The sequence below is a fragment of the Chroicocephalus ridibundus genome, chromosome 1 (genome assembly GCF_963924245.1).
Source record: "Chroicocephalus ridibundus chromosome 1, bChrRid1.1, whole genome shotgun sequence".
Classification (NCBI taxonomy): Eukaryota; Metazoa; Chordata; class Aves; order Charadriiformes; family Laridae; genus Chroicocephalus; species Chroicocephalus ridibundus.
The window spans coordinates 13,238,071-13,264,499 of NC_086284.1; positions in this window are offsets into that span (position 1 = coordinate 13,238,071).

Below are 26,429 nucleotides of genomic sequence, written 5' to 3' on the forward strand. Positions count from 1 at the left end.
AGAAAAGATTATCACTCTAGCATAGAAACCACTGGCGTCATTATCGGTCTCATCTAAATAAAAAGTGTTAAATTTTTCAGTGGCTTCATAGCCTTGCTGTGAAATTGCAGGTGTCACTGTGTACTGGTAGTTGAGCACAAGATAAGGCGAAAATGGAGATAAAGTAGGTTAGCCCAAGAACGAAAGCCCGCAAAGCATGAGAAGAGGTGATGGTTCTGTGGCTTTAAAACAGGTTCTTCATTCTTCTTTTGTGAATTTGTATTGCTTCTGCCACTGACGAGATGTCCCTCACAACACGAACAGGCACAATCACTTTGAAGGAGCCAATATCTAGTTAATGGGTAAAGATGTAAATTACCGAGAGTGCTTCATGTTGTTATCGCAACCCAAAGACATGAATAAGCTTACTAAAGAGGGAATGAGTAGGACACAGGGCTCGGAAGTACTCTCTCTCTGACACGTATTTGCAGGGAGACTGTAAGTGTGCCTCTTTCCTTCTCTGCACTTTTCTTCCCTCTCCCACTCTCTCTGTCTTCTCGTCAATTTAAAATTTAAGCTCTTTGCAGCAAGACTCGCGCTCACTATGTGGTTTGTACAGTCCCTCGCACAATGAGGCACCAATGTAATGCAAATTGCAGCATTAAATATTCATACAAAAGCTTCATAGTGTGACTGCAAGAAATCAGAACAATCAGGGCGCAGGCATAAGCTGAGCGCCTAGGTAAGATGAAGCACAGAGATTTCTATTACAATCGCAGCCTCATTAGAGGAAGTGTGCTGACATAAGCTGTGTTTTCATTGTCGTAAGCCCAATTTCATAACCATGTATTAGAGTTATGAGTTCTCCTAGCAAGCTATAATGTTTTCACTTTGGCTGTGCAATCACATATTGTTAGCTTAAGACATTTAAACTTTATAAATGGCTCTGTAATACGTGGTCTTTTCAGCTATAAAATTGTTCCTTAAAAAATAATCTGAGGCACTGGTCACCAGAGTCAATGTCACCTAACAGCAAATAAATTTTGGCAATAAATTAGAAGGTAACTACATAACTGCGAACAATTCCTTCAACTAAGAATTAGTCATATATTTTCTTTCTGTCTAATAAAAACATCACTAAAATGCTGTGCAACGTTCCTGTTCCTATCTGACGCTTTGCTTCAGAAATGGTAAAGAATGTGTCCAATAATGAATTATTTGCAGCAGTTTGCAGGATTTTGCACTGAGAATTTTAACTGGAATGTCTGGATTGATGCAGCCTGTTTAGGAAAACTTGCCTTACTCTGTAGTCCAGATAAAGAGACAAAACCCCACATGTGAATGGCTTGGTAACACGAAAATAGACTGAGTAAAATCAAATCCACACTCAATAAAAAGGGGTTTTTTGGCCCTTTACTGAAAGTTTGAGCCTGTCTCTGGATATATTATCTGTCTGCAAGCTGTTCAAGGCAGCTTTTATCTCCTGTTCATCATGAAGCATTCTTTTCTTGTAAATTATAGCTGTGGAAGCACATTCTTACTCAATACTTCCCCACTGAAACTGTTTCTTTTTAGAGGAAGAAAACAAGGCTGGTGTCCATCATAATGAATTGGTATGCAGTAGAGTTTATATAAATATATTTTTATCACAGTGGACATAAATTGATATCTCAGGGATTTGACTTTTAGAGTTAATATTTTGCTCTTTAAAGCTTCAGGCCACAGGACCTCAGGGCGCTCTCTAAAGGCAGACTTTGGACAACATTTTCAGAAATGACCAGTAACATGCCTGAAAGACAAGTGGGCAACAGACTTAACCCAGTATCTAGCATTTACAGATTATCATCATTTTAAGAGAACTACATCTTTACCGTTCTTACTTTTTTCTGGAATTTGATAGGAAAACCAATCTGCGTGTGTCGTGCTGCCTGCAGAGCCTCGTGGGTGCTGCTGCAAGACGAGAACCGAAGCGTAGCAAGGCCAGTGGGGTTATGTTGCCACCAGCATGACCAGGTAGGAATAAAAAACACCCAAACATCCTCATTCCTGTCAGAATTATGCATTGAATTTTAGGGTGTTCAGACACCTTGTCCACTGTAGGCATAAAAGTGAAGTAGCAACCAGAAACACCCTCAAAGCTCACCCTTATGAGAGCTCATGAGATCTTCATCTCTCACTGCAGTCCAGAACAGGGTGGAAAGTGTGCTGGTGTGGACTTGCGCTCCTGTGGCTTCACCAGCGCTGCCCTTTGCACTGGGCCCCCTTCACAATGAGGGCAGTGATCGCTGTTTCGGTGGCACTTTCAGCAATATCGAAATGTATGGAAAGACTTGCTCTAATTTTTTCTTTAAAGGACTTATGTTTATTTATTTGATGAAGATACTTCTTACAGGTAGCAGCATATAATAATAATAACCATTATTAGAACAGCGACTGTAATCTCTAGGTATCCACGTTACAGTAATAGCTGACGGGTCCAACCTTTGATCAAAGGTCCATGATACCAAGAGCTTCATCAGTGCCAGATTGCGGCTGTTTCCCACCAAAATTCGAAGTCCATACCCAATATAATTTTCTCCAAGCTGTAAACACACTGATATATCTTTGTGAGAGAATGCCTTGCTGATGACCAGAGAAGAGAGTTCATTACTTACACATCCAAAAAAGAGGGAAAGGCTGAGCAGGTCAAAGATGCTTTTATGGGAGAACTTCATAGAGGAAATGTCGCAGTGGTCAGACAGGAGGGAAAGCAGAGGTTAGATGGGGGAGACAAGCCTGTCCCAGCTTTGCTGGTGGGCTGAATATTGACACAATACTGATGAGCACATCTCATTTCCCTGCTATCCACAGAAAGAAAATCTGGGCATACAGCGTGGCCAGCAAAACCCTGATCTTGATCCAAGTCAGTCAACAAGTCTTGACACAGCCAAAGATACGCATTGGCTGGTGCCCTGATCCTGTGGGCTTGGACCACATACTGTCAGCATACAGAGCTAGGATATTTTTGCATTGATATATTTTAGGACTTTGAACTGACTATATATAAAAAAACGCACAAGATTTATTTTTTTTTCATACTGCCAGCAACTGTTGTTGCTACTGCTGGCTTCTGATTCAATAGCAACATGGGCATATTTCTTTAATAGGAGAGGTTGTTTTTTTTTCCCCCGAGAACTTCATGTTCTGAGTGAGTTTATTCATGAACCGTGGAAACGTCATTAACATTCACTCTGAGCAAAAGAACAGCTTTTCCTGCATCCACATTCATTGGATGTCTCACTCGATCCCATATGTTGCCCATCACATTGAGCACTCGTTCCCCTGGACCGTTTGCTCCCAGCAAACAGAGAGCGCGTTCTGGGAAGTACAACAATGTATCTTGAGAAAGCAAACACTTTTTAGCTGCAAGAGAAACACAACACAAATGTTTTGAGTGATGAAATGGAGACAGGACATTTTCAACTAGCTTCAGAGGAGTTCCTGTAAAACTGGCGCTGACCTATAAGGACTTACAGTAGCATTTAATTAATCATGTGGGGAAGCGTTTGTGGTTGAGCTCAAGCCTTGTAAATTCTAGGGCTTGTTTTTTAAACCACACTGTGTAACTTTTCCTTCTGACTGAGGTGTGAATTTCCCAGCTGAAATACTGAAGGGAAAAAAAAAACAACAAACAACCCAAAACAAAACACCCTATGGTTTTTTAAGCTTCTTCCCCACACTAATCTGTACTTCAGATCTATGCTTGAAGACTGCCACTACATTTACGTTTTTGATACTTCTTGTACAAGATATATTTCTTTCCATTGCATTTGTACAATAAGAGCCCATTAAACTCATACCAAGGGCAATTAGACATTATTGCAACTATTGTATTTATTAATAGTTATTACCATCAATCCACTTCATTACTTGTCACCAGCTTCTCAAACTGACCCAGCAGTCGAGAAAGAATAGCAAATTTAAGGGAAGATTTCTCCTTCAGAATCGGAGCCATGTGGATCGCTTTCTTTCTTCCCCCTACTTCCAAGTCTGACCATTTGTTCATTTATGACATTCAATCAAAAACAAGTCGCTGGATTTCAGGTTTTCCTTCCTGGTTCTGGTGGTGCGAACACTTTTTTACCTCAGCTTCCTTTGCTGTGGAAAGTGTGCTAGTTAGCCGTCTTTAAAGCATTTCTGGATTTATAGCAATCTTAAATGAACCAAATGAACCAAATGAAATTAATATCTGTAGACAGACATTGGAACAGAAGAACAACCTGCAAGGTATTCAAGTACATCACTGTTTCTGACTGCAGTATTACCCAAGTGTTTCTACAATGCTTAATTGCATTCCACTTGCCGATAGTCACTATGAAAAAAAATACCAAAACCAGACACATAAATAAAACACTCCACAAATGACCCTCAGATAAATAATGATGGGCCAAATCTTAAAAAAAAAAAAAGAAAAAGAAAATAAATAGCTTTCTAGTGATTCTGATTGATGCACCAGCATAAGTCTTCACAGTTCTTCACATCTTCCACTTGAATTCACTGTGATAGCTTTCCAAACCTGGCTTAATCATTGCATGAAGGTCATGAAAGCTAAAAGGATCGGACAAGAAATAAGAATGATGTCTGTAAGGTGCCTGGATGAAATTAAATATAAGCTTTTTGGATGAGTATGTGAAGTAAGTGTAGTTCTTAGGCATTCTTCTCACAAATTAATAATAAATCTGCCATGGGTTATCATTTTTAATTGGGAAGGGAGGATTTTTTTTTTTTTAAAAGCCAGCTTAAACCATGCTTTCCTATCTATTATTTTGAGATAAACCAGCTGCAGTAGTGGAAGGGGTCAGATAAAGACATATGAAAGTATGAAGAGTGCAACCTGATAAGCACCTTCAAAGTCTGTGGACAGTAGCCAAATTGAAGCTGAGGAGTACATCAGTTGATGATTAATTCCAGTAAAAGAAACTGAGCTACTCAGTGACATTCCCCATTTTCCACAGTTTTATGTTCTGTTCCCATGGTCAATGGAAAATTGTCTGTGGCTGGAGCCAGCCACCAGCTTCATGTTGGCTTTGCGGCACAGGATGAAATGTGGCTCCTGGGTACGGGCAGCTCATGCCCCAAAAGATGTTTTACCAAAAGGAAATCTTCTACTGTGTTCCAATCCTAGGCTGGACCGCAGCATCCCATTTATAACTTCCCTCCTTTCCCCAGAACGATGCAAGGCTGCGCTGTGCAAAGCTTGCGATGATTTTTTTCTTTTTTTTTTGTTTTTTTGACAGATAGCTGACAGCCAGAGTTGCTTACTGCCAGTAAATAGAAGCTCTCCCAAAGCTGGCTCACCAGTCAGCTCTTTCTCATGCATGAAGATCAGTCACCTTAACAAAAGTATTTGTCACTTGTGCTTTTTTTCAGTTGCAGCTGAAAAAATAGTTATTTCTGGTGTTTCCATAGCTCCTGAAGGCCCCAGCTCCAAGGCCACTTTAGAAAGGGCCTACAATATATTTTCAGAAGCATTTTTTAGTCACTGAGTTATCAATCTAATGGAAGAAACAAAAGCATGTGGGAAATGGGAGCACTGGGTGGAGAGATCACTTGCAGAGTGAGGAAGGGAGCTTGATCTTCCCAGCCTGGTCCTGGTGCCCGGCTCTGTCCATCACACACTTTGTCACCTAAAAGCCCACCAGCAGTTTAAGGAAAGGGCTGTGGGCACCAGGCACAGAAAGGCAACAGTGGGGCTGAACAAAGATGGGAGAAAACACAAGGTTCCTCACGCAGGAGGCTGTCTCCTCACAGTGGGACAAGAGGTATGGGTGGGAGAGGGTTGGGTGGAGGATTTTGGCACATGTGGATGGGTAAGCAGCTGATATTCCCCAGACAAGTGCCCAGAGCCCAGAGGAGATGGATGGTTGGGTTGCCCTTGAGATTAGCTGCCTACTTGCCTGGCCCTTGAACTCCCTGACAGATTTGTGTTTGAGTTATTGCCGGCAGCCCTTCGGATGAGGTTTCTGTCTGTTTTAGAACTCTATTTAGTACCAGCTTACTCGATATGTCTTTTATATCTATAATGATAAAATAAAATGCTATAAATTTACCCAACAGATGACAAATCCACTGCTCAGACATTCCTCCTGATGCAAAGAAGCTGCTTTTAATTGTAATTATTGGCGCAGGCGGCCTTCCTAACTGCAGATGATCCGCCTTTATACACAGAAACATTTGGTTTGTTTGCTGTTACAGAAGAAGAACATGAAGCTGATAGAAATGGAACAACTGAAATGTTCACAGAGGCTTGGTAGTTACAGACGGGCTTCACCACCACTCCAGCAGGACACCTGCCATCAACAGCAGCTACGATGGGACCTCAGCCCTTCAGCTGCTTCTCCTCCCCGTGACCAGGAGAACAACCACCTCCTAACAGAGGTGAGCTGCAGCCACTTTATAGCCCCTGTCCCTTAACAACTCCTTCCCTGGATGTAGCAGTGATATTAGCGTTTTTATACCCCAGATTCTGTGTTTCTCAGGATGACATCCCAACAAAGTCATCATCCTCAAATCACACCCCTGGAACTCAGGCTAGAGAGCTCCTCTAAAACTAATTTATTTTTTAGTGTTTCTTTATACCTTAAAGCTAACTCTTGAAAAATATTCCCACAAATTTCCCCCTCTTTCTTCATAGCAACACGAAACCTATATGCTTTTCAAGCCTACGAGCTCCTATCAGCTCCACTTTTCCTTTCCAGCGAGGTAGCAAGCCTGGCAGCAATGCCTTTGACCGCGCTGCCCAGGAGCAGGGATTCTATGTCCAGCGCCCAGATGGGCACCAGCGCAGGCTCAGACGTCTCATGGAGCTGCACAAGGCAGATAGCTAGAGCCCAAGTCCCCATGGCCACTCACATTTGTCATGTCATGAAATGACGAGAAAACATCAGAACAGAGCCATGAAGAGTGAGGGATAAGCTGACATCTTGCAATATCAAGACTAGGAAAACAAGCCCGTGCACAAATATCTAGTTAGAGTTAACAGTTTTATATCATGTTCTGCTTTAAATGAACAGGTTTGTGCAGAAACTCCCACGCACACCTGCCTCGGGACCTTTTTGAAACTCAGTCCTTGAAAAGCATTATTTTTTCTCCTAATAAGTCAGCCAACTTACCTTGATTTCTAAGGAGGAATTTTGAATTCTCCGTGTATTAGACATTTGCTTTTCCTCACTCTTGCTTGCTGTCAGTAGGTTGTATATTCCTTATGTCTTATATTACCTTATTTTGGAGCTACTTATCATACTGATGTTTGCAATTTCAAGTAGAGCTCTGTTTAACCTTTCCTCTGACAGCCTGGCTTTCTCCGTGGCAAGTCTATGAATATTATTTTTTTTCCCAGCTGTATCTGCGGTCAGCTGTGACATTATATCTTTGAATTGTGATGGAGCCAGGAGACCTCGTCTACCTGGTGCAAGGCCAGCAGTGCCCACACTCTTTACCATGGCATAGACCTCAGCCTAAATTCCTGCCGTAATGAGTCATCTGATTGCATATGTGTAGACTGAGCAGTGTATGCACAGTAACTCATTTTCCTCCCCAAAAGCATTGGACAGACATGCTTCAAATTGCAGACCTGTCCATTTTTGGGAGGCCTTCGCGAGGAGGTCAGTAGCAGGCCACAGGCCAGATGAACCCTTTTGGTGCATCACAGACCAACCACAGGTTACAGACTAGGCTTTTAATTCGTGTAATGGTTACATGGTACTTGTACCATCAAGTGCAAACCCTAGCTACGCGATGACAGAAGTATGTAGAGGTAAGACTTAGAAGTTTTTAATAAAACCAGATCATTCAGCAAGATAAGCAGAAAAGTCAATATACCAGCTCACTACATTCTCACAGCCAGTTCTCAGAGAGTACAGCTCTCAACTCTTTATTGCTAGCACTGTAGAGGAGCGGTGGTGATACTCTGCTTTCCTACCAGCTGACATCCTGGAGCGTCAACAGGCAGATTAATTTTCTCTACTCCTTCCCAAGGAAACACACCATTGTCCTCCTGCCAGTTAGTAAAGTGTAACCACCTACAGAAAGCTGCAGCACCCAGAGCAAGGACCGATGAAGCTGCTTACAGCATAGGTCTCTAAGCCACAGACAGAGTTAATCTGTGTGACATGAGTACAGCTCATTGCCCCTGACATTCAGCGTCGTGGTGAAAATCCAGAGTGGTGTATATCCATGTATATTTGAAGCTTCAGGTCCTTTGCCTTTCTCCACGGCAGTTGCTTTCAGTGAACTCCGGAATCCCCAAACCTGATTGCTTTGGGGTTGAAGGCAATAGAGAAGCATTGCCAAGATAGCATTTCAGAATCCTTCAGCTGATTTTATAGTTCAGTGCAGTTCTTTATAGACAATGAGTGGTTATATGTCAGGCTGAGCAGTCTGGATCAGAGCTAAACTAATCTGTGGCTAAGTCATGTAATTCTATTTATATTTAATTTCAATAATTGTGATGAATTGTATAACTATATAGTAATTGATATTCTAAACTGAATGGGCAGCAGGCATTGAAAGAAGAGTGCAGAGGCTGAAACTAAAATTGCTGTTTCTTTTTAACATAAAATATGGCCAGTACTGAAAGCACCGCCGTAGTGAACAACTTCTCTGTTATCCATTAGCTTCTCCATGAACATGAAAGGAAGTTTATTTCACTATACCTTTTCATCTCTCCCTGTTTTTAGAGATTTACAATAGTAACACTTAATATTGGAAAATTACTGCATTCTGAGACTATATTCTGTCATTTTATTGACACTGAATAGTACCCTGTTTTCTGAGCATTCTTACTGAAACCTTTGGGATCACTCCTGAAGTAAAGAGATAGTGGTGGAAGAAGAATATCAAACTTTGGTTCGTTAAAATGAAAAGAAAACATGAATATCAATTTTATGACTGCTTGTTGTTTGAGTTTTATTATTTTACTGTTAATATAACATTTGCAGAAGGTGCTTAGGTTTTAAGACATCTGTGGAGACCATCAAAATGACAAATGCTAACAAAAAGTAAGAAAGAGAGTTATTAAAATATAAGAATATTGAAATTCATATCGATTAACAGGCTAATCAGAGCAAGGAATACATGGATCATTACATATTTCAATTCAAATTCCAAGGTTGAGATGCTTAATTTTTTTTTAATAGGCTCAAAGCAATAACGTATCTTTAATCAAAGAAGCTCAATATTGCACATTACTGTGTAATAACATTTGGCTTTAAAAAATCGCTTCCAAATAAATTAACAAAATGCAGACACATTAAAACAAGTTTAGGGAGACGGCCTTTAGAGACTCTTTATTTCCTAGTTCTGCAACCAAAGGCCTTTGGAAATGAACAGATACACTTCACAAAGATCTACACTCTATCATTCACTGTAATAAAATTGGGATACTGATGTAGAATACAGGAGATTTGACTTCCTGCTAAAGCAATGACAATTAGCATTTTACATGGAAGATCAGATAGCATTTTACATAAGATCAGATAAATTCTTGCAGTCTTGGAAAACAGCGATCATTATCTCTTCATGAAAAAAGTTTATTAATATTATGGAAAAAATCTGATAATCATAGTTGCTACATAATTACTCTTGGTCATAGAGACAATGGATAAAACTTCCAAAAGTATCTACAACATGTAGGACTGTAAGTCCTTGTGTCTTAACATCAAGTTTTGCCCCGATGATAGGTGGTCTTGTTGCCTTTTTAGGAATTCAGTGTCAGAATACTAAATTCATCAAGTCTAAGTCTACCTCTAGCCATATCGGTGAGCCACACCGGAGACTTCTGCTGTGCCTCAAAACGTGCATTTTCAAGTAAGAGGAACCTTTCATCTTCAGGAAAAATGATCTGAACCTCTGGGGTCACTTTGTGTAAGAGCCACCCAAAAAAGCTTTCCTACTGTTACCGTAAGGTCAGCACTCCTCTATAGAAACCTACCAGGCAGATATCTGCTGCCCATTTATCAGACAACCAGGACAGACCCTCTGCATTTTCACAGACCCAAATCCCAGCTGGTGTTCCTATTTTCCAAAACACCATTACCAGGGCTAGAGAAAATCAAGATAACACAGAATTCCAGTGTACAGCCAGTCACTCCATCAAAACAGAGGGAAAAAAAAAAGGCAGGCATTTAGGCATCAAGGTTTCCAAATTTACTGGGCACACCTAATGTTCTTGGACGTGTCCAAGCCAAGAGTCAAGGCAGAAAGCTAAGTGGCTTCACTACCCTCCACCAAACTTCTTGCAGAGCAGAAATGAACTCCTCAGCCAACTAAAATGGCAATTTAATCAATCAAGTACAATCTATCAGCATCATTTACAGTAACACCCTGGCTCCTGGCTATCTTTCTTAACGCTAGCTCCAGAAGAGTTACTTTACATAAGAAAGCTGTGAAACAAAACAAAGCAAAACAGAAGTGTTCTTTGATTTCTAGCAACATGGGAAAAACTAGAACTTTTTTTTTCAAACTCCAGAACCTTCTTCAGTTTTAATAAAGACGACACTAAGACTCTCCATGCCTTCTGTGGAAAAACAGAAAGAATAATTACAATTTACAAAAAAGCCCTCAATATCATCTAAATTTAGAGTATCACACTGTTATCTCACTCACATACTTTATTTCTCACCTGTTAAATTATACTTGCTGGGAACACAGCCAAGGAGCAACTGCTGGCATTGTCACTCTTTGTAAGGAACAACATTACAGATATTACTTAGAGAACACGGGTGGGTTGTGGTGGTTTTTTTAAAACTTGGAATGAAAAAATATCTTAGAAGCTATTAAAGAGAAGACAAATTAACTGGGAACTTAATCCACTGCTTTGTTCTTTAAAAATGGCTAAATCTAATAACTGTGAAGAATTGTTATGGATGTTCAATATCTTGCTCAAGAAAATATCTATCAAATAGATTGTATCTCCCCATCACTCCCAACCATAAAGCCAGTGTTACAAACACATCTGAAGGAGATGTGGCAGGCAAGGAGGGAAATACTAAACATTTTTTAATATGGAATTAATTTTCTGAACATGGTGCAAACAAGTAAATTAATTAAAGACTTTCTAAATATTATGTATCTGGAAGTGGAACAAAAAGGGCCTGGTTTTGCTTGTGATTTGGCCTCTTTCTGTTCCTGTAATCACATAGAAGACTACAAGGGAGGTGCAATGGTTGGCCTGCTCTGCCCAAGCTAGAGGAGCTGTCGGGGCCAGTGAGAGACTGTGCCTGCGTTACTGAGAGTGGCATTTCACAACCCACTGTGGCTGCTCTGCAGCACCACAGCTGATCTCACTGGGCTGAAAAGCAAGAAGCAAATACTGTGACAAAAAATTCCACGGTCTCTGAGGTCCACCTTTTGCACAGTTCGAGGTGGAATAGAGTTGAAAACAAAGTTAATTTTGTTCTTCTTCAAATAACAATCCTCTTTGTAGCATTATCTAGCAAATGGTTCACACTGAATTTTCAGCGTATAGTATGCTTGGGTTATGCTTGGGTTACGTGTTTCCAGGAGGACTGAGGCTGATTAGATTTTCAGCTCTCATCATGCATTGAGCACCTCACTTCCAGGACCTGAAGACCCTGAAATCCAAAGGATGCTCCCCATTAAGAGAAGCTCTTACACTGCCTTGAACTTTTTGTGTTGAACGCACATGTGCATTATCATTGCACATGCAATGATAACATGTATGCAAATCCTGCGTCTCTAAACCTTCAGTTTGAAAACCCAGCTAATCTCACGGGTAAGAATGTATTAATGTATCGCATAGTATTTTTCTAAGAAACACTTAGTGCAGAACCTGGTATAATAGTGCTGGGTAAAAAATTAGAGAAAACAAAGAATAAACTTTGCAAGACCATTATTTTAAACATATCCACCCCCTTTGTTTATTGTGATGTAATATTAACATCCAGCTGTTGGGATTATATTGGGGTTGTCTTTCAGATTTCACAAGCTGCTTATGTAAGTCTTTCAGATACGCAAACATGGAAAAGTTTGTAATGTTTGGAATGGCTGGTGCATTTCTTATATGCTGTAAATAGAGCAGCTTTTGCATATAGTCCCCACTGTGAATGACATTGTTTCATTTTTAAATACAGTCCTCCATAACCACTTGCAAATGGCTCTGCTTCAATGCAGTTAGACATTCAGATGTTCTATAAAGATTGTTCGTCAAAGATAAGTACTCCAGAAGGTTGTAAACAAGCTTCAGATATAACATAAATGCGTTGCTGTTACAAATACCTTGTCTTTGGTGAATTCTTGGCTCCAATAAATTTGCTGGGAATTTTGCCATTGCCCTGTCTGGGGCCAGTAACTCATGTATTTGTTCTGTTTTAACGCAGGACCATTGGGAACTTCAGCACATCCCCTGGTGAAAAAAAGATCTAATACTCAAGGCACAGATCCCCACTTCAAAAGCCTCATGCAAGCAGCGGCACTACATCCTCAGTATCATGCTGGAATGGCTAAGAAGGCTGAGCATCAGCACGCAGATCAAAAAGTCCCCTTCCTGCAGCATCCCCAGCTAGGGACTCAGCTTCCTCCAGTTTCACAACATCACAGAATGGTGGAGGTGGGAAGGCACCTTTGGAGATCATCTAGTCCATCCCCCCGCACAAAGCAGGGTCAATGGAAACAGGCTGCTCAGGGCTGTGTCCAGCTGTTTTTTTGATATCTCATATGTTGGAGATAACCTCTCTGGGCAACCTGTGCAAGTGTTTTACCACCCTCATAGTGAAAAAGGTTTCTCCTTCATGTTTAAACAGAATTTCAGTTAGTGCCCATTGCTTCTCGTCTTCACACTGGGCATTACCGAGAAAAGTCCAGCTCCGGCATTTAATCTCCTCCAGCAAATACTTATAGATATTGATAAAATTCTCCCCACACCTTCTCTTCTCCCGGCTGAAGAGTCTCATCTCTCTCAGCCTCTCCCTGTGTGGTCCTGACTCTGAAAAGCAGTTAAGCATGTGCTTATCGGAGCTTTGTTTTGAAAGGTCATCATGTTTCATGGGGGCATGCGGAGATGTCGAAATTCCATCCAGATCCTGAAAAAAACCTTCCAATATTTCAAAATTGTCTGCGAAAGAGAAATCTATAGAATCCCTATCTAATCTCTGCAGCTACTCAGCAGCAAAGCAAGGAAGTCCTGAAACCCCCATCCTCGCAGCCTGTGGGGCCATGGAGCAGCCCATCTGGAGGGTTGCTCTTTGGTCAGGGCCTGAGACACCCCTTGTCTGCAGCTCTGCAACAGTTCCACTTCCATTTCATACATTTGAGACAATACACGCATGGTTTGTTTATTTCAAATGCAATAATTCACTTGAAAGTCACAAAATAAATAAATTTCCCCAAAGAGAGTTATTTAAATTAAAGCATTTCCTGCAGAACAGAACTTTAAATTAGAAAATAAAATCGCATACAGGCATAAAGTTGACATTTCAGTTTAATTAGGAAGACTACTGTACAAATACTTGTTGTTAATATGAAAACAAGTCAGACTCCAAACTGCTGGTAATAATGAAATTAAAATTAGGTGCACAGATGAGGCACCGAGTTAAAACTTGGGCTGCTCTTCACTAATTCTGAGAGGCAAAATTCATCCCATTACGGAAGATCAATAAATGGTTCATATATCGCCAGGCACCACCTGAGGTCTGGTTTCACACGGTGGGCAGGGTTCTCGTTTTAAAATTCAGAAGTGAAAGCTCTTGAATCAGTATTACTAAGATGTTAAAACCCTGTACTGGTGCTTTACATTTCTACATGGGAAAATTATATGCTCACTCTCATAAATTATTCTGTGACCTATATATGACAAGCTTTAAAAAAAAAAAAAAATAGAATAGCAACCATAAATGGAAAGTAAGGAGTGAATAGGTCCTGTGCTGAACTCCTGTATAGGGATGGATTTCCTTCACTTAGAACAATTTAATTTACACTTATTTCAGCCAGGAGCTCCTGATGTCATATTAACCAGCTGAAAATGAACTGTATGGATGCGTCCGGCAAAACGATATTATATCACATCAAAAGGAATTAGACTTCATTGAACAGAATTCAATTGGAAAAGCAAACTGCACGGGCAAATAGCACAGTGGCGTTCATCCAGCTCATCCTTTGGTGGTTCCTGGACCAAGATATTTAGAGGATCGGGGTGTAAGTGAAAAGCCCCAGAGAATATGGGTTGTCAGTCATGTACTCAGAATTCAAGGCCTCCTTCTAACCAGCCCATTTACAAATTTAACCTTTAATCATGCAACTTGTACTCTTTATATAGCCCCTGCAGGCACCTATAAATGGTGGCTATAAATTCACCCCTCTCCCCTTGAACACCAGCCTTAAAATGGTGACTACACAGAGGGAAACACTGTGTGCCTGGCTAATAACTGATCAAAAGCACACACCAAGGACACCAGGGAGTAGGCCGTGACTCCTTTACCCAAATTTGCCTGGATCAATGTTCATGGTGCTTTTTTTTCTGATTGGCAATCTACAGCTGAGCTCTGGATACGACTCCAAACCAAACAGCAGCAGCAGAGACAGCTGTATGAAAGGGGAATTCTACAATAGCATTTGTTGGTTTTGTTCATAGATTAAAAAAAAAAAAATGCAACTTAAACATAATGCACAGATGTTCTCTGGAATAGAGTACAGACCCATTTTATGAAAATGCCCTTTCACTGTTCATTTCTGGTGGCTCTCAGTGAAACACTGACTTTCTGGACTGACCAACACACAGTCAGATTTTTATATTTAGTTCTTTGAAAACCTTTAAAGTGCCTACAATGGTTTCATATGAAACATACTCTGCATCCGGCATCTTCAGGCACTATTCAGGACTGACTTCCTTTGCATTCAAAACGGAATTAAGAGGCAGCTGGAATATTAAATGCAGATTTGTGGGAAATAAAGTCTCCAATTTGCATAAATGCCAATATTCCAGCTAGAACTTCCTCGGGTACCCTTTCAGGGTGATTTCCTGCAGTGAGATGTACCCCTTTAACAAAAAACTTAGAACAACCCTCAGGAAAGATGAACTGCAAAGAAAACCCTGACTCAAGATGGCTCTTCTTGTCTGGCTGCTAATATTGTTGTGATTTACATTGTAAAAGGTAAGTACTAAGATAAGGCCCCATTTTTCTAGGTACATGAATATTCTTAAAAGGCACATCCTTCTTGAAAGCACTTGCAGTCCTCTAACACCACACAACAGGCTGCATTTTCATTAATATAGTTTGGGTAATGCAGTCTGATTGTTTGACACTTATCGTTCATAATCTGCAGTTTATCAACGCAGGTATAAGAGTCTGCCACTGGGACTTCTTTTGAATATAGACCCTAATTCTTGTGCTCCCCTGCTGTAGGGCAGTCTCTCACCACTTTTGCTGATTCAATAGGCTGAGAAAAGGAGCAGGGACGAAGTCACAGACCATATGGCAGCGGTTGAACGTGTTTGGATCACCACCCTTGCTAATCACCAACTGATCCATCCTTTTGACCTATGAGGAAATCACATTAATTGGGAAGAGCAAGCAAAGGCATCACACAATAAAACCCTGTGGAGATTTGCCACCTACATCATTTTTATGCCAAATGACCACAGGCTCCTGTACTTCTGAGAACTACTCATGTGAGAGCTCAGCAGATGGACTGATGAGGAATTTTCCAGTGATTGGGTTACTCTCCAAAAATACCATTAAGGGGAGTAATCACAGTACCCATGTTTGGGCCAACTTATCTATATAATTTCCGCTGCGGCTTTACCTATATTGCATCGAAAAGCGGGTTCCCCCAATCTCTCACTCATCTTCTCTGTCCCAAGAACTACAAGTTCAGCAGGCACCTAAAGTTAAAAGATGTCAATGTCTACATCTAAATGTTTCATCCTGATTTCAGTGAGACTTCACTTTAAAAATGGAACAGAACATTTTGACCTCCAATGACATTTTGTTTCCATATTTAACTTCTGTATTACACGTTAGGCAAGTGAAGAAAGTTTAAAAAAATGGAATGCTTTACATTTTGTTATCAAAACAAATCCTTTTGGTTTTCTTTGTATTAAATGTTTTGCTTGAAGCTTGGTATTGTTTTTTAAAAGAGGGGGTTTATGAGTATTATTTTAACAAGCACATTGCTTTCATTCCATTTTGGAATGGAGCGAAATATATCAGCATCACACAGTTACTCAGAAAACAGAAAACCTTGATCGTACGCAGCTTCACTCAGCAGTCCTTCACCTCCAGACCACAAATAACTGCTTTAGTCTAAGCCAAGTTAACCGGGACTGTGTGATGGAAATGGGATGAAGTGCATTAGCCTGGGATGGATACAGCAGAGGTCAGGTTAGATGATGAACTGGCCAGTTCTGGCCTTAACTCCAGCAAATTTTGCAGCCTGTTTGAGGAGTGAGGTATAGCAGTTTCCATAGCCTGTGTAAAGCAATTTGTCAAGTCTCAGGAACATGAGTAAATCCAAGCCTCTAACAGGATTTCTAATATGATCATCCATTGTTCTACGTTAAAATAGGGAAAAGGAAAGAAAAAAAGACTCAAGACATATTTTCAGGTCTGTAGGGTAGCTCATTCTTGGATTTATGTCTTGCCCCCAACTACTGATGCAGGTCTTGCTCTGAGTATCTGAAGTATCAATCAATATCTGACTCAGTTGCCAAAGTAATTTCAGAAATATCCCTTTACTCCATTTCAAGACTTCAACTTTTTGAATTTTCACTCTTAAGCAGCATTGCAGCATCCAGTAGTACCACCACAAAGCTGCCAGAGGGCCAAACCATCTGCCCAGAGCCCAAACCAGCTGCCTTCTTTCTAAACAGCTTCTCATATGCACCTGGGAGCGAGCTGCAAGCCAGAGTAATTTAGGCAGCCTTCAGCCTGTTTCCTCATCGTTCTCTTGAGAGCCTCTTTGACTGCATGACCGTAGATTCATCCATTCCTCCAAGGTGTCTGTTGGCATATGTTGCCAAGAGCTCGACATATGATGAGTGTACATCCATCCAGGCACACAGCAGAAGTGTTTGTGGACATTGGACCATGCGAACACAGACTGCTTGCATGTCCTGACGTAGGGCCTGGCTCATTCCCGTCTTGTGACAGAAGAGACCAGAGTTTTCCTTATATGATGGACACATATCTGGCCACTTCTTAATGGAATGTGTAAGGATTTGGTCAAGATGGTCGATTTGGTCACATGCAATCCTTTCATACGTTTGCTGTGCATTCACGAGATAAGAAACACCTACCTTGAACTCCAGGCATGTGGTGGGAGTTTATATTGAGCTTAAACGGTACTAATGGAGTTTATATATGGCATCCTCCTGACAGAGCATTTTGTACCACAAGGCTAAGGTAACTTTATCTTGTAGGGGACATTCTGACAGACAAGACGATTCACAACCCTGGTCAGGAGAAAGAGAGGTTGCCAGAGCTGCACATAGTCATGTTTGATGTCTGGAAACAGGCCTGGAAACCAAGAAAGAGTCTTCTAGTCTGTGGATTCCCCATGCCATGGACCATCCAAGTTTACAGGCCAATGACGTTTTCCTGAATGAAACCCATCAGATGTTCATGCTGCTTTTATTGCACCAAATAACTGGACGTTTGAGGAGCCTAAGGGCTGGAGTTGTGGCTGGACATCAGCGGCTGCTGATCTGTATCAGCACAAGGCAGAGGCAGGAGTACTCAGTGGCAAGTGAGGTGATTAATCACAGTACCTTAAGTTTGGCCATTTGACTGATTAGATCCCATATAATGGGATGCACTAACCCTTTTTCTGATCTTGTCATTGCTAGCACTTTATTCGGTGTTTTTATACTCAGCTGAAATTGTGAGGGGCTCCATGATGTGGCTGTGATCCATTTTGGAACTCCCTTTCTTTTTTGTTCTTTAGTTGCCATGGAAAGAAAAAGATTTAGGATCCTATCCCCCTCCTGCTTTTTGGCATCTTTAGATGGATATTCTCCTAATTCCTAGGTCTTAGGTGACATTGGCAATTTAAAGTCTTGAATGCACTCTCAGCATGGAGAGAACATAAATGATTTTCTATTTCAACAGCACCAGGGAACAGAACAAGGTCAGGTACTGTCATAAATCCATTTATTTATTTATTTATTTATTTATTTATAAACTAATTCAAGGAAAACTCATAAAATACTTTTTGAAAAGGAAGCCAAATTCACCTCTGTCTCCATCATGATTCACCAGATCCGCACCTTCTAGAAATAAGATTGAAGATAGCTGCTTCATTTGAAACTAAGACTTTTGTCAGCAAGCACCTAGATGCAATTTATCTCCCTCCCAATCCTCTGCTATTCAGACTTCCACATCTGAGCTAGACCTGGTAGGTCTCTGCCATAACTGTTGGTCTCTTGACTTTATGTTCATGAACACTTCTGACATCTGACTTAGCGGGCGCTCACCCGATGTTGAAATCATACAATCATGTGATGAAGGATGCACTGGATGGATGGATGGATGGATGGATGGATGGATGGATGGATGGATGGATGGATGAATCCGTGGTCACACATCAAGAGCCCTTTGGAAATGGGAGAGAAATTGCCTCTTCCAAGGCATGTTTTATCTCATCTATTTCAGAAATCCACCTGAGAAAGAGATGAATCACAGCCTGGAGGTTCCTGATCATCTCCTTTTATTAGGCAGAAGTTCAAGACTGACTGTTTCTCAGACAGACATCTCCATTGGAGAGGTCTAAATCCAAACAGAGGAATTTTCTCCACCTTACCTTCCCCCTCCCACAAATATATGGTACGGCTCAATTTATATGCTGCATCTCTGTAAAGACAAGGGATTCTCTTTTTATACACCCTCTTCTGACCCACACCTCAAAGGCTGAAATACAAAAGATGATGCCCTACCTTTTGTTTGGTTTATTATAATGAAAAAACCAAGCAGTTTGTGCCCTAGGTGTGATTTACACTGAATGATGTGCAGTATTTTCCTTCCTTTATTGGGTGTGCCAACATTTTAGGAATAAATCTAGAAAATGTGCAAATTCTAATATCTGTGTATGTGAGTTTAGTGCCTTTATATAGACAAGTTAACTCACTTTGCATCAGCCAATTTATTTCTTGGCAGTTTCTCAGTTTTGAGGTAGAAAGTAAGTTGTTTGTGAAACCGTCTACTCTTACACATCTTTGCATGGATTAATTCTTCACTCCCTTTCTATCTGCAACCAGTAATTGTTTTTAAGTTGAAGAGGGCTGTGTTCTTGGTTTACTTTTTTTTTTTTTAAAATGGTGATGAACAAGTGGAAATTGTCACAGCCAACACAGCTCAGTCATTAACAAAGTTAAATAACAATCAAGGCAGATTTTTTTTTTAATCTCAAACTTCTGTTTTGCATCAGAACTAATTATTTCAACTTAGAACCTGGCACAACTCGCCATTATAATGGAAGGGAGGTTTCAATGAAAAACCTGCACCTTTATAAAGAAGCTTGGCTTTAAGTCATCTCCCACTGAAACATCAGAAGATCAATACTGCACAGAGCCCCAGTGTACTGGATTATTGTGAACATCCTGCTGGCTACAATTCAGCTTTCCATTTAATTGTGCTCTTATTTAAAATTCTGCTGCACCCGCAGAAGAGCAAGAGAAACCTGATAGGCATTTTGTAAGGTTATGAACAATGAAAGCTCTAGATAAATGTCAAAGAAAAGATAGTAGGCCATAAATCATCACCTGATGGTATCAGGTGAAATAACCTGTTCTCTCCCTCACCTCCTCAGGGCGAGCAACCCTGAATATGTTAAACGCTGAATTTATCTGTGATGCAATGTCCCAACTGACACTTAGATATGAGGCTATTTCAGCAGTGATGGAGATATTTTTTTTCATCTTACAATTCTTCTGATTTTTCAGGGGAAGAGATTTCTCAAGCGACAGATAAAAATAAGGCAGAGTGGTGGCGAAACTTAAAAATCCAGCCTCGCGCCTTGTATCTGCCTTCAAAAAAGTTGTGAAATAGATCTATTCATACGACAAGAATAAGACAATTTCTTTTCCACCGTCTCTTTGATAATCATGGATGCTAATGGTATCTCCGCAATGTTGTCTTGTCAAATTATGGCAACCCAGGCACTCAGGTTGCCTGATGCAGTCTCTCCGTACCTAGATACAAGCAAAGCAGAAAAAGAAGAAAATCAGCCCAGCCTGGAACCAAAGGGGGAATCATTAACAAATTCTTCCAGATCAAAACAATTTTTCCTTTTGTCTCCACATTTTCCGCTTCATTTCATTCCACAGTGGCAGGGGGGAACGTTGTCATCTGGCATTGGTAGCAACATCATATAAAATGCAACGCCCAAAGGAAAAAAAACCATTCTATTTTTGCTTGAAAATTGGAGTCAGACTTTCAGAGGAAGGGAGCTAAATCATACCTGCCAAATAGAGAATCCTTGCAGGCTCACGCAGCCGCAGCCACGCAGCACATCCACATGAAGCCAGGCCAAAGCTGGGCTGAGGAACTGCCATGCTCCTCCTTATTCCTCCTTTTATTCCACCTCTCTACTCCTCCCCCTTATTCCTCCCCACGGAGCAGAACTGCAGCTCTGGAGCCTCTTTCCCACTCAGTGACCCCCTGCATCACGTTCCCCTGCGCACAATGAGGCACCTCAAAACAGGATGGTTGGACACTAACTCCTGCTCATAAGGACCACACTGCCCGGAAGCTGGGGAGAAAAAGCCACCCTGAGAACATCTCCATCTGCGAAGGAGCCCTTACAGAAGGGACACTCCTCGGCAACCCATTACCTCCGCAGTTATGCAGCTCAGTCACTTGACCCAGGTGAAGCTCTTCACGTGCCAAGGGACGAGAAAGATCATGCAATCTGGAGATCCACGTGCATGTTTGCACGCTGTAGATGTTGTGGTGCACCTTTGGATAACATTCCTGTTTACAGCCATCTATGAGGAAGGGGAAAAAACAGCTCCCTCTTGTTGAAACGATAATATCCACGTGAAAATAATTGCTGCTCTGCATTTCTCATGAGTAGAGCCCTGTGGATGTTTGGGGTGGGAAGCGTGACTCAGAGAGATCCCTCATGGAGCATTGGCACCCTGGCCACAGATGAAGCATACTTTGAAACAGCATGGTGTGTGCATACTCCCCCTCTGTACAGGCGTTAGCTAGCTGAAAAAGCCTGACCAGATAGCTGGAGGTGTAGGCAATATTGCTGTCCTCCGGCTCAGGGACAACGGTGACCCGCGGGGCTGGAGCTCTGGGGACCGTTTGCACGGAAGGGGCTTCCCTGCAGATTGGGGCAGGGCCAGCCCCGCTGCTACTTGAAACTTTGTGCAAGACTTTCGTTTTTGTAGGGCTTGAACAGCATCCAAGCAAGTTAAAGCCGCAGATGGGATGAAGTGAACTTGGATTTAAATTTGGATTTCACACTGCACATATGCATACACATATGTGCATGGAGCACAGCAGCTTCTCTGGGCTGAGAGATGGGTTTGAGCCGCTCTTCAGACAGAGACCGGCCACAACACTGCACCCCTGAATCACCCACAGCCCTGTGAATTACAGCCACAGATACTGAGGGGATGGGGGAAAGGGAGAAGGAAATCTCTTTTCCTCTCCAAAAATGAGTTTTAATCAATCCACAGCAAATACTTCTTTTTTCCCCATCTGTCTCCTCATTACCTATGACAAATAGAAAGTAACACCTTCTCTCAGCTCCAGGTTTCCTCCGCTGATTTTCTGTGTGGTTGCCTTTCATATATGAGCAGACAAGGACCAAAACATTATTTCTCAACACAGCTCTGAGGGGGTCATGGCTTCCTTCCCTCCCCCAAAAAGGGAAATGTCTAAATGCTCAGGGACTCCTTGAATTTTTCAGCAGCTGAAGTTTCTCCTTTATTCCTTTGCACTTTCATATCTGCAGAGAGGACTGGGAAATCACATTAAGCCTCTGATTTTCACTTACACTACGTATTCCCTGAGCCTATCTGGGACATCGAAGGGGACTTTCAAACTGGGAGAAAAGTTTATTCTTTCTTATTTATTTATATTAGCTGCCAGGTTACATCAGCTGAAATTGCCACTTGCCTGATCCTCAAATTAGACTGCATGAAGAAAGGAAGGATGCTCTTGCACCTGATCTTGTAGGCCAGAGAACTGGATTATTTAAATTGTCTTCTCCAGCGATCTGGGTGATTTGGGGAAAGAAAAGCTGTATTCTCCTCTGCCTTGTGCCTCATCTGTGCCACAGCAAAGTGTCTGAGTGTAAAAGGGCTTTAAATCAAAGTAGCTGGGTTAGATGCACTTGTCTTACACAGGTGTAAATGATGCTGTGAGATAAATGGGATGTAAAGCAGGACAAGCTTTGTGCCTTTATTTTGTCACTTGTCAAGTTTTGTGTGATTTGGGTTTCTTTACATTTCTAAAGGAAACTTGAAATCACCAGGAGAGCAGAAAGCAAGATATGAAACATCCATTCTTCGTATATGAAAAAAAATCATAGCTCTGGCAATTGTCACTGAAGATCCCTGAATGCTTTATATAAGAATATAGTCTCCATCTTGATGTTGGATCATATTCCTACTTAAACAATCGTATTCTGTATTTAAAATATCTTTCCCTAATCGTTTTAAACACTGTTGTCAAATATTTAAGAAGCTTCCCCTCAGAGACAGATGCATTTCAATGGTGGAAGAAGAGACTACATGTGCAATTCAAATACTCCTGTTAGCATGCGGAGGTCACTGATCGCTTGAGATGAAGAATACTGAATGCCATAAGAAAGTGTTTCATTTATTACAGGTCTGATAGTTAATAATTTCTTCTTCAACTCTGTTATTCATAAAATGTGCATTTTTTCTCTGAGCCCATAAATGGAAACCTTGTGTTATCTGTAATATGACTTCTCTTATTCCTGTTCCTGGGGGGAGAAAAAAAAGGGGGGCAAAAAAAGCCCCAACCCCCCAAACCTGTGGGTTTCTAACACCAAAACAAGTGTGGTGCCTTTTATCTTCAACCTCCTTCAGCAGCAAGGTATAATAATTACATGCAAACAGCATTGATTGAACAAGATAAGGCTGTTCATACACGAAAAAAATGCCTCCAACTCAAAGAAACATTTAAGAAACGTGGGTGTGCATATACTATAACTTCCTTTTGCAAAGGTCATAAACATAAGCTGCATGTCGAGTTAATTATGGTTGTATACTGGGGCTTCATTTGCAGCAATTGGTTCTCATTGGGAAGGATATTGGGACTACCATTCTGAAAATCAGCCCAAGAAATCTCCTAATCTCTGTAAATGCATCAGAGACATAGAAAGAAACACCATTAGGAAAGAAAGCTATTACTCCTCCAAAGTAAACAAGAAAATATGTTTCCCACCCCAGCTAAATGCCAGAACTTCTTAACCATGTCGCTGCCCCAGTTAAAAACAAACAAAAGGGTTGCAACAGCCATTGGAGCCTTTCAGCTTCAAGTACGTACTCAGAAAGGCTCTCCTTGTGAGGTTAATGTCTAATGAATATTGCAGGAGAACTTGCTGGTTCTGGCTGTATCAAAAACTGGCTGCACAAAGCACTAAATGCACCAAAAGGAGCCACAAGTGGACCTTTTCTCTTCATGCTGGAAAAAAGTTAAATGGGAAAATGTTTCAGAGGCCAAGTCATTCCCCAAGCACTTTAATGTATGTATCTCTGTATTTATTTATTTATCATACACTATTTAAATGAGGGGGGTAAAAAAGCCAAAGTTCTGTTTTCTTGTGATAGAAGGGATGGCAAAAACTGGAACTGCAGAATGCAAAACACAACAAGGGAATTAATGAATTAAAGGGAAGCATCAGAGTAACAGACAATGCATCGTTCGGCCTAAAGCACGAACATAGAGCCTGGCTAGAAACGGAAACGTGCCTAAAAGAGAAACCTCATATTCTATTACAAGCAAGATGTGGGACTTGGAGGAGACATGAACAGTTATGGGATAAAGGGAAGCTCATCTTGAAATGAGAAACAGAAAATATATAAGTAATTCATAGAAAATCGTATATGTGACAAGTGCAATATACCAACACCATTTCTCTTGATTGGCTTTGGGTTGAACCTTCAATTGAGCACCGTATCCAAATGCATGAGTACTGTCCTTGTCTTCAAGCAGTCATGGTTAGATAGGTGCTTAAGTGCCAGGAAGAATCAAAGATCTCAGCTGTCCCTCTTATGCTACCCTCCAGTGGTTTCCCCTTGTTATTTGCACAGGTAGTCCCCGCTGCTGCCTGCGAGTACATTCCCCACTTAACTATGGCCTGGGCAAGGAATTCCACTTAAAAGCCTTCATCATCTGTCAGTAACTTAAGTGTGTACCCCAATGTTCTGCTGCTGCTCTCAGTGTTGACATGAGCTAATAATAGTTTTGTAATGCTTATCTTTTCTACTCTGCTCAGATTTTTGTTTTCCTTAACGAGGTCTTCTATGCAGCTCCAACTTTCCAAGGAACCTGCTGCACTTTCTCCATCAAACATGAATACCAGTGAGTGACCAAGCTGCACCATCACTTGGGTAACCTTCTGCTGGAGCTTCCCACCACTGCAGTTCATTCATGCAACAACTCACTGGAGCAGCTCTTGGCCTCTCTCACTGCCCATGATGCGGCTGAAAGCTTTCTTCCACATTGCTCACAATACTCCTACTTCGAGGGGTTGTGACATCATAGAATCATAGAATGGTTTGGGTTGGAAGCGACCTTAAAGATCATCTAGTTCCAACCCCGCTGCCATGGACAGGGGCACTTTCCACTAGACCAGGCTGTTCAAAGCCCCATCCAACCCCAGAGACGTGCTTAAAACTGTAAAAGAATAAATTGTTTACAAATAAACCTTGATGGAGTAAACCCTAGACGACAGGCACACAATCCCACAGACAACAGGATGCTGATTGTCGCTGACTGAAAGTGAGCATAGATTAATTCAAGCTAGAAGTGAGATACTGCGTTTCATTGATGAGGGTATCTGAGACAGTTTACAAGGGTTGGAGTGAGTTTCTCCCACTAGTAATTTTGAAATTGAGACTAGATTTATTTTTGTTTGTTTTAAAACATTTATTCCAGTTCAAACAACTTGGACAAGGCAACAGGACTTTGTCATGTGAACAGGTTACCCGAATAAACATAAACAAAATTATATTTCCCCATTCTCAAAAATTTTAGGGACACTCCTCCCAGCCACCAAGGAATCTACAACACTCCTTCCTGGTTCACTTGTCACATCCACCCTGCCACAGAGGTATCATACACCTTGTCACATCATCCAGCAACTAACCATAATAAAGTTTAGCAGCAGACCCCACTGTAAGGCACTGAGATGTTGTGCAAGGGCACCAAGTCAGCCGGTCAGTCTGGGGAGGAATATCGACAGCCACCGGGTGCCACTTAAAACACAGTGGGAAAACAGAGGCACTGGGGAGAGCTGGTCTCACCCCAGTGACTGTATTTCACACACAGGTGCCCAGCAGTGCTCTGGCAATCAAACCCTGGACGCCCTTTGCATGGATTTGTCCACCTCCCTCACTTTCCCATGCCCCTTTAGCAGCTGAGCTACTCAAAAACCTGTCTCTCTCACCTCGGACTACTATTATCTTTTTTTAAAGGGAAGAAAGATTGTCTCACTAACAGCGAAACGATCCTCTTGGGTACCGGGGAATGAAGTCCAACGCAGGAGCATGGCTCACACAGGAGGGGACAGGAGATGTCTGAACTGCAGAGGCAATTAGCTCCACAGCGTTTCAGGACTTATTTTCAACGGTTCAGTGTTCTTACCACAACACATGCACAGTTTTTATGGAAAGCAGATAGTACTCATAAAAATATCTGCTTCATTAAAACTTGATTTCCTGCAAAGATTTTCCTGACTGCAAATTTTCAATCAGTTCCAGACACAACCCTTTGCAAATGGCATCAAAATTGTTTATTTAAAACAAACAAGAAGGAAACAAACAAACAAAAGCCTTTTTAGTCACTGAATCATAAAATGCTTCTGAGTGTTTGGATGCAGTATCTTGCAGTTAAGAAATGTTACTAAAGATTATCTAAAAATCAGCTCAAAAATCTGACTGAACCAGAAAATAAGCAACTGTGATTTAGTAAGTAATCAGGCTGATAATTCTGCTAGATCTGAAAATTGCCTTGCCTCGTTATTAGAAGGTGTCTCTAATTAAAGGAAACCCGACTGTCTGTAAGCACAGCGGTGTGATCAGAAGATCAGGGAGTGAGTTGGTCCGTAGTTTATATGTACCTGCACAAAAGGCTGATAACACGTCTCAGTCCCACAGACAGTGATACAGTGAACACCGCTGGCTGAAGCATTAAGGTAGATGAATTCAAACACGGGGGGGGTGTTTTTATTAGCAAGGAGAATTACTTGTTCATACA